The sequence below is a fragment of the Haplochromis burtoni genome, unplaced genomic scaffold (assembly GCF_018398535.1).
Source record: "Haplochromis burtoni strain Fernald_Lab_line unplaced genomic scaffold, NCSU_Asbu1 Contig_418, whole genome shotgun sequence".
In the NCBI taxonomy this organism is placed as follows: domain Eukaryota; kingdom Metazoa; phylum Chordata; class Actinopteri; order Cichliformes; family Cichlidae; genus Haplochromis; species Haplochromis burtoni.
In genome coordinates this window covers 309,826-318,675 of record NW_024582779.1, presented here as the reverse complement: position 1 = coordinate 318,675, position 8,850 = coordinate 309,826, and the positions used below count along the sequence as shown (strand labels likewise).

Here is an 8,850-nt window from a genome sequence, read left to right as displayed (position 1 = left end):
GGGATGGACGTAGAGACCTAAAATTCATTCCAGATACACAATATAACCATCCCTCCCAAACAGTGGTCACAAATCAGTCCAAATGTGTGGTAGTGGGCACATCTGCTATATTGAGATAATCCATCCCACCTCACAGGTGTGCCACATCAGGATGCTGATCTGACATCATGAGTAGTGCACAGGTGTACCTCAGACTGCCCACAACAAAAGGCCACCCTGGAATGTGCAGTTTTGTCCATCCATTCGCTTCCGCTTATCCTTTTTCAGGGTCGCGGGGGGCGCTGGAGCCTATCCCAGCTGTCATAGGGCGAGAGGCGGGGTACACCCTGGACAGGTCGCCAGTCTGTCGCAGGGCCAACATACAGGGACAGACAACCATTCGCACTCACATTCACACCTAGTGACAATTTGGGTTATCCAATTAACCTATCCCCACTAAGTGCATGTCTTTGGACGGTGGGAGGAAGCCGGAGTACCCGGAGGGAACCCACGCAAACACGGGGAGAACATGCAAACTCCACACAGAAAGACCCCGGCCTGATGGAGGAATTGAACTCAGGACCTTCTTGCTGTGCGGCAACAGTGCTAACCACCGTGCCACCGTGCTGCCATCTGTGCATGGGTGGCTGGTCTCATCTGTGCAGTTTTGTCTCACAGCAAAATGCCACAGATGCCACAAGCAATGAGGGAGCGTGCAATTGGCATGCTGACAGCAGGAATGTCAACCAGATCTGTCGCCCGTGCATTGAATGTTCATTTCTCAACCATAAGCCGTCTCCACAGGCGTTTCAGAGAATATGGCAGCACATCCAACCGGCCTCACAACCGCAGACCTCGTGTAACCACACCAGCCCAGGACCTCCACATCCAGCAGGTTCACCTCCAAGATCGTCTGAGACCAGCCACCCAGACAGCTGCTGGAACAATTGGTTTGCACAACCAAACAATTTCTGCACAAACTGTCAGAAACCGTCTCAGGGACGCTCAACTGCATGCCCGTCGTCCTCATCGGGGTCTTGACCTGACTCCAGCTCGTCGCCGTAACAGACTTGTGTGGGCAAATGCTCACATTCGATGGCGTCTGGCACGTTGGAGAGGTGTGCGCTTCACGGATGAATCATGGTTCACATTGTTCAGGGCAGATGGCAGCTGAGAATGTCCCAGTTCTTGCATGGCCAGCATACTCACCGGACATGTCACCCATTGAGCATGTTCGGGATGTGCTTGACCGGCGTATACGACAGCGTGTACCAGTTCCCACGAATATCCAACAACCTCGCACAGCCATTGAAGTGGAGTGGACCAACATTCCACAGGCCACAATTGACAATCTGATAGACTCCATGCGACGATGTGTTGCACTGCATGAGGCAAATGGTGGTCACACCAGATACTGACCGGTTCTGGGTCCCCAGACCCCCAATAGCGCAAAAAACTGCACATTCCAGGGTGGCCTTTTGTTGTGGGCAGTCTGAGGTACACCTGTGCACTACTCATGATGTCAGATCAGCATCCTGATGTGGCACACCTGTGAGGTGGGATGGATTATCTCAATATAGCAGATGTGCCCACTACCACACATTTGGACTGATTTGTGACCACTGTTTGGGAGGGATGGTTATATTGTGTATCTGGAATGAATTTTAGGTCTCTACGTCCATCCCATGGGGAATGGGAGCAGTAACAAAGGTGTTGCGTTTATATTTTTGTTGAGTGTATGTACTGCCATCACTATAAGTATTGGTTTATGTATTCCAGTGATACTGCGAGCTAATATGTACTTTCACTGTAAGTGATGTCCAGCCATCTGTGATCGGGATGATCTTTCCCTACAAATATTTTTTCTAATTTTGTCTGTAGTGGTATATTAAATAACTCTGTGTGTGGCTACAAATGTAATATGTGGGTTAAAGTTCATAAATGAAATCTTAAAACCTGTTGTTACTGGCTCTCAAATCTTTTCAGTGTCAGTTTGGCTGCAGTAGCAACTGCTGAAGCTGGTAAGCTCCTTGGATGAGAAGAGGGAGGCAAAAAGAGTTAATTGTAGTTGGCCTGAGCTGCAGTTCCTGTCAGACTTTAGCTTGCCTAATGAGCCAAGTGCACTGTCATGTTGCTTTTTGTCAGCCACACTTAGGAGAATTAATGCAGTTATAAAAAAAAGTTTACATTGCAGATTACGGTGTGAAATTTTAAACCAGTGGTATTTTTTTCTGTTTGTTCACATTTTAACCCTCTCGAGGCAGGCGTTGCCGATTTGCAACAGTTAAAAACTAACAACCTGATTACCCCACATACATATTTTATGAGGTTTTTTTTACTCAGAAGTACCACTGCAGGACTTGGTTGTGCATTAGCAACAAAAAGTTTAATTTGAGCCTGAGAGGGTTAAAGATAGATGAACAAAAAGTGCTACAGACGTGCTGCTAGACTGATTTATTTGGTTTGAGGGGTTGTGACATCAGTAATGTAATTAGAAAATAGACTGCACTTGCACAGTAGTTCATTTTGTTGGTGAAATACAATTATGAATATATCCATTTTAATCCAGTTTATAAGTAACCCCCCAAACGTTCCAGGGCCTCCACCATTTCTGCTGAAAAGGATGTGTGCTTCCATTAATGTAATATCCAGGTTTTTCCACCTGGACGGGAAAAACATGACCTTTATGGTTTTCCCTTCCAGAGACTGGATCACATCCTCATTTTCTTTAAAAGACACTGAAACATTCCCAAGCAGACATAGGAGTATTACCTTTTTCTGTACTAAGACGTTCTTACTTACATACTGCCGACATTTGAATTATCAAACATAACATTGCCTTCATAACATTTACATTTGGGACAGCTGAGGTCCCAAATTGTAATTCTGGATGGCAATTGCAAAACCTTGTCCCAAACATCATTGTCTATTACAACATTTGAGCAAAATATACCAGGATGTTCTTAGCCGTGCAGGGAATTGAGGGTCGGGGGAGCAATCAAACACACATCACAGGTTCTGCAAACGTGTGTTGTGGTTGTTCAACAGGTGTTTGATAAATTGCTTGTATTGTCTCCCTTACTGTTGGATCATGTTGCACCTATGATTACAAGAACTGGAGTCACTTACTTGAGAAAAACACAATCTGAAGTCTGTTAAATTTTCTCCACAGTGGCCTCTGTTCTGATGTGTGTGTGTGTGTGTGTGAGTGTGAGTGTGTTTGTGTGTGTGTGTGTGTGTGTGTGTGTGTGTGTGTGTGTGTGTGTGTGTGTGTGTGTGTGTGTGTGTGTGTGTGTGTGTGAGGGGTAGAGTTTCATCCTCAGCCAGACAGTAACCAACAGAGTATGAGAGATTTCCTGAAATAGTTGCCTTTATTTCTCATTCCCTTTTTATTCTAAGTGTGATGCCTAATTCTCCTCTCCCTTCCTCCGTTCAAGTCACTGAGTTATGCTGTGCACTGTGGTGACTCACACCTGAGAGGAATTGCTAGGCTAGTTCCAGCTTTTGTCAGCAGTCCTTTATGCAGACAATAAGAAGAGCATCACTCTGATTAGGATTTATCCATTACGACCCTGGGATAGCGCTCAGTTCTATGACCCACTGTGTGCACCTTCGCTAATCTAATATAAATTGCTGTTTCTCATTTGTCATCCTGGAGGAGCTGGACTAGTTACAGGATGTTATCAAAAACCAAACCTAAAGAAAAATCCATTTAGCAGAGGGTTTTGGAGAGGATAACTTAGTTGGTCTGTGGAAACCCCCGGTTTTGGGATTTCTCTTCCAGTGCTCCATTTGTCATGTTCATCTGCACCAACGCAGGTTAAATTGATTCTCAGTGGTTTAAGCTTCCTCACTGGATAGAGTGGGCTCCCTGAAGATTAATGTGTTTTTACACTTTGCTGATCAAGTGCATTTAATGTCTGTTCATCTAATTTTTTTTCAGTAATCTACTGTGACAAATTGTGACAAAGTTCCCACCCACTGCATTTATTTTATCTTCTGGAAGGCATCACCACTACTGAGTTGAAATCCATACAGCTACTCACTGAGTTTATTAGATTTTAAAAGAAACAATCAGTACTTTAAAAACTATGTTTCTGACTTTTTTCTTTAAGAAGTTGGAGAGCAGAGAAATTAGCTTCTATATGGACAGTGTGTGGAAAGCAGATGTTTATCTCCACTTTTTTAAATTGGACTAACATGACGAATAACTTGTAGCATGTTGAATTTTGGGTAATGTAGTTTTTGACAGAGAAGAAAAACGTGGATTAATGCATTGGATTTAACAGACGGTGAGCTTTTTTTAGTGGAGTAAGATGATCTAATAAGACTAGTCTTTCAAATGTGAGAGGAAACCTGAGCATTAGTATTAAATTCATACAAGCGTTTAAACACCACACATGCATGTCTTTGCCAGCAAGGTCATCAGAGGCAGATGCATTTAAGCTTTTTTATGATCCAAGCACTGCATCCATGTTCCCGCAAACACAATAGCCTCCTTCTCTTCCTAATGCAGCAGATGTTTAACTATGTTTTCCTTTTATATCTATTCCAGTTTTTTTTCTTAACAGCAAATAACACAGTCAGGTTGGCAAGTTTTTCCCCAGAGAAAACTCACAAATGTGTGGTGTTTATATTATGCTAGAAAGAATCTGTTGTGTAATGTCACTGCTTGCAGTAAGAATTCACAGGAGCCAATATATTTTACATACAATGTACCATATGTACGGTAATTTTTGAAAGTATATTTTGTGTTAGTGACTCACTATAATTTGTAGCAGTGCAGTAATTGCCAAGTTAAGAATCACCAGACTGTTGGCATGTTGTATGAAGCACCTCGAGTTACTTTTAATACTTTGATGAAGGAGCTGAAATAAAATTGAGTGTTTCTGGTTAAAAAATAAATAAATAAAAGCAGTGCATCTCTTTTAGCGACAGGCTGAACATCGTATAAGTAACGAGTAGCAAACTGTACAGATGGAATTTATGTGCATGTCACTGCCAGTACGCTTAAGCTCTGGAGACGAGAAGTACTGCAGTTTTCCTGGATTTATCACTGGAGACATTTCCAGCACCCGTCATTGCTTCCCCTGTGAGAAAACAATGACGGACATCTTTGCAAATGGAAACATGAACTGCACAAAATGAAACGAATACAACAGCAGTAATAACACATTATAACGCATTTTATTTAAAATTCTAGATTCAACTGATTTTTGGTGTGACTTTGAATCCAGCGCTCACAGGGTGGGTGGTTTTGGTTTCCACTGAGCATTAATACGCCAGTAAAGATGTTATAATTTAATATTTCTTTCAAGATCTGATGTGTGAGTTAAATCATCCCTTAATTAATAATTGTGAGTATATGATGTGATTAATTGCTCAGTCTCATTCATTCTATCTTTTAACTCTCTTGTTAGTTTGAGTGTGTTCTGCAGCATACCAGAGCTGACAGGCTGATTTTTTTACATCATGGATTAACTTAATGAGCAATACCTACACACCAGAAGTGTTTCTGTGGATTTTTGCTTCTGTGTGCAAAAAGTGTGTGCCTGTGTCTATGAGTATAGATCCAGTACCATCGGTTCAATTAAAAATCCAATATAGCTCCCGGTGTGTATGTGCACTTTTGGTTCTCAGGGTCTGTGTCTTTGGGTTTGCAATTTTAGTGGAGCTCGTTTAAAAAGTGTTAGCTGCTAATGATCCTGTCAGAGCTGCTGTTTCTGTGCTAAATGACAGCCTGCGAGTAAAGAGTGGAAACTTGACAATGATAGGTAGTTACTTTGTAGTATATGGGAATACTACACTAATGATTGGGAGTCATTCAGTGTGGATATTTACAACATTTATTAGTGCACTGATGAGAAACCAAATCAAATGGAAGCACTAAAGGATTCAGAGGTACAAATGCAATAAGTAAAAGCAGTAAGCGGCAATGAATCCCCCCAGGAACATCACTGAGCTGTGAGGGTAGTCCGGGGGCCACGATCGATTAGGATCTTTTCATGTAATTTGGCCACAAGTCTCCAGCATCCTGAAATTACTCACTTTGAACAGAGACAGTATGAAGGAAACACGGCAGTCTGAGAGTCCTGGATAGAGCGTCTATGGTCTGAGCTCAATGTTCCCTACATCTTCCTCACTGACTCACAGAACTGTGTATCATGAAGAGTGATGAGTAAATGTCCTTCAGAACTGAGTGAAAATGCTGGAGACATGCGTAACTTATCTGATTACCCGTAGTGTGTGGGAAGAGGCTTTCCTCACAGCCCTATTCTCTCTATTCCACTATTACCCTGTGGGATGGTTGCCCCCTCTCTTTATCTGATGCTTAATTTCTTTAATTAATGAAGAAAAAAAGATACATTTGAAATGTGTAATTTTGTAATTTATGTTATATTTTTAGCTTGTAATTTGAGTTTTCCATAAAAAGGCGATGACAAGGCTTTAAATTTGAAAGTCATATAGGAGAAACAGAAATACAATGTTAATAAGAATGAATAAGAAAACAGCAAAAATGTTCATGATTGTACTGTTTCAGCTACAAAAATAAGGCCTGGGAGCCGTCGCCAGTCCCCTTCCAGCCCTTTCCCCAACCGCAGCTCAATTCATGTCCAAGCATTCACCTTTAACTACTAATCTAAAATGAGAACGTCGGCCCAGCTAGTGAATTTCAATTTACTGTGCTGTTGCTGAGGCAACCAGCACCATATAAGTTTAAGGTTCATTTTTCTTACATTTTACCATAAAGCATAAGTGTACAGTTACCATTAGCTTAAATTAAGCAGAAAGTGAATCTGCCATTTCCTCATTTGCAGAAATAAAGTGGTGAAACATTTTTATGTTGCGCTCCAGCAGCACTGCACATGTGGCTCTATGCATTAGAGGCATTAGTTGTGTTTCATGCCAAGTTTTTTCTCTTTTTGTTTTTAGGGGAGTTTAGAGTAGCAGGAAAATCCAAATTCAAAACTCAGAGACTAATTCCTGTGCCAGTTTGCAAATGTTTGCAAATATCTGGATATTTATGCAGTTAGAAAAGCTGAGATATTTTTTTGCTTGATTTGGTCAAATGCCTTTCGTGGTAAGTTGGTAATGCAGCCCGTGATCAGCACACCGTCACTGTGAATGATTACAAACATTAGAGGTAGGAATCATGACATTATCACTTCACTCACAATACTTTTTTCAACTGTAAATCATGTCTGTGCCCCAGTATTTGTGTTTCAGGTCCTGGATTAATATTCTTTGATTTAGTGTTATTCATGTTTTCCCTATTTGTCTATGGGGAATGGGAGCAGTAACAAAGGTGTTGCGTTTATATTTTTGTTGAGTGTATGTACTGCCATCACTATAAGTATTGGTTTATGTATTCCAGTGATACTGCGAGCTAATATGTACTTTCACTGTAAGTGATGTCCAGCCATCTGTGATCGGGATGATCTTTCCCTACAAATATTTTTTCTAATTTTGTCTGTAGTGGTATATTAAATAACTCTGTGTGTGGCTACAAATGTAATATGTGGGTTAAAGTTCATAAATGAAATCTTAAAACCTGTTGTTACTGGCTCTCAAATCTTTTCAGTGTCAGTTTGGCTGCAGTAGCAACTGCTGAAGCTGGTAAGCTCCTTGGATGAGAAGAGGGAGGCAAAAAGAGTTAATTGTAGTTGGCCTGAGCTGCAGTTCCTGTCAGACTTTAGCTTGCCTAATGAGCCAAGTGCACTGTCATGTTGCTTTTTGTCAGCCACACTTAGGAGAATTAATGCAGTTATAAAAAAAAGTTTACATTTCAGATTACGGTGTGAAATTTTAAACCAGTGGTATTTTTTTCTGTTTGTTCACATTTTAACCCTCTCGAGGCAGGCGTTGCCGATTTGCAACAGTTAAAAACTAACAACCTGATTACCCCACATACATATTTTATGAGTTTTTTTTTACTCAGAAGTACCACTGCAGGACTTGGTTGTGCATTAGCAACAAAAAGTTTCATTTGAGCCTGAGAGGGTTAAAGATAGATGAACAAAAAGTGCTACAGACGTGCTGCTAGACTGATTTATTTGGTTTGAGGGGTTGTGACATCAGTAATGTAATTAGAAAATAGACTGCACTTGCACAGTAGTTCATTTTGTTGGTGAAATACAATTATGAATATATCCATTTTAATCCAGTTTATAAGTAACCCCCCAAACGTTCCAGGGCCTCCACCATTTCTGCTGAAAAGGATGTGTGCTTCCATTAATGTAATATCCAGGTTTTTCCACCTGGACGGGAAAAACATGACCTTTATGGTTTTCCCTTCCAGAGACTGGATCACATCCTCATTTTCTTTAAAAGACACTGAAACGTTCCCAAGCAGACATAGGAGTATTACCTTTTTCTGTACTAAGACGTTCTTACTTACATACTGCCGACATTTGAATTATCAAACATAACATTGCCTTCATAACATTTACATTTGGGACAGCTGAGGTCCCAAATTGTAATTCTGGATGGCAATTGCAAAACCTTGTCCCAAACATCATTGTCTATTACAACATTTGAGCAAAATATACCAGGATGTTCTTAGCCGTGCAGGGAATTGAGGGTCGGGGGAGCAATCAAACACACATCACAGGTTCTGCAAACGTGTGTTGTGGTTGTTCAACAGGTGTTTGATAAATTGCTTGTATTGTCTCCCTTACTGTTGGATCATGTTGCACCTATGATTACAAGAACTGGAGTCACTTACTTGAGAAAAACACAATCTGAAGTCTGTTAAATTTTCTCCACAGTGGCCTCTGTTCTGATGTGTGTGTGTGTGTGTGTGTGTGTGTGTGTGTGTGTGTGTGTGTGTGTGTGTGTGTGTGTGTGTGTGTGTGTGTGTGTGTGTGTGTG

The 8,850-nt window shown here is 41.2% G+C and overlaps 1 protein-coding gene across 3 annotated transcripts in view; it reads left to right on the top strand.

Moving 5' to 3' along the window:
• gask1a (golgi associated kinase 1A) overlaps positions 1-8,850 on the top strand; it is an 85,764-nt gene that overhangs the window by 41,311 nt on the left and 35,603 nt on the right. The gene's annotated exons all lie outside the window — the stretch shown is intronic.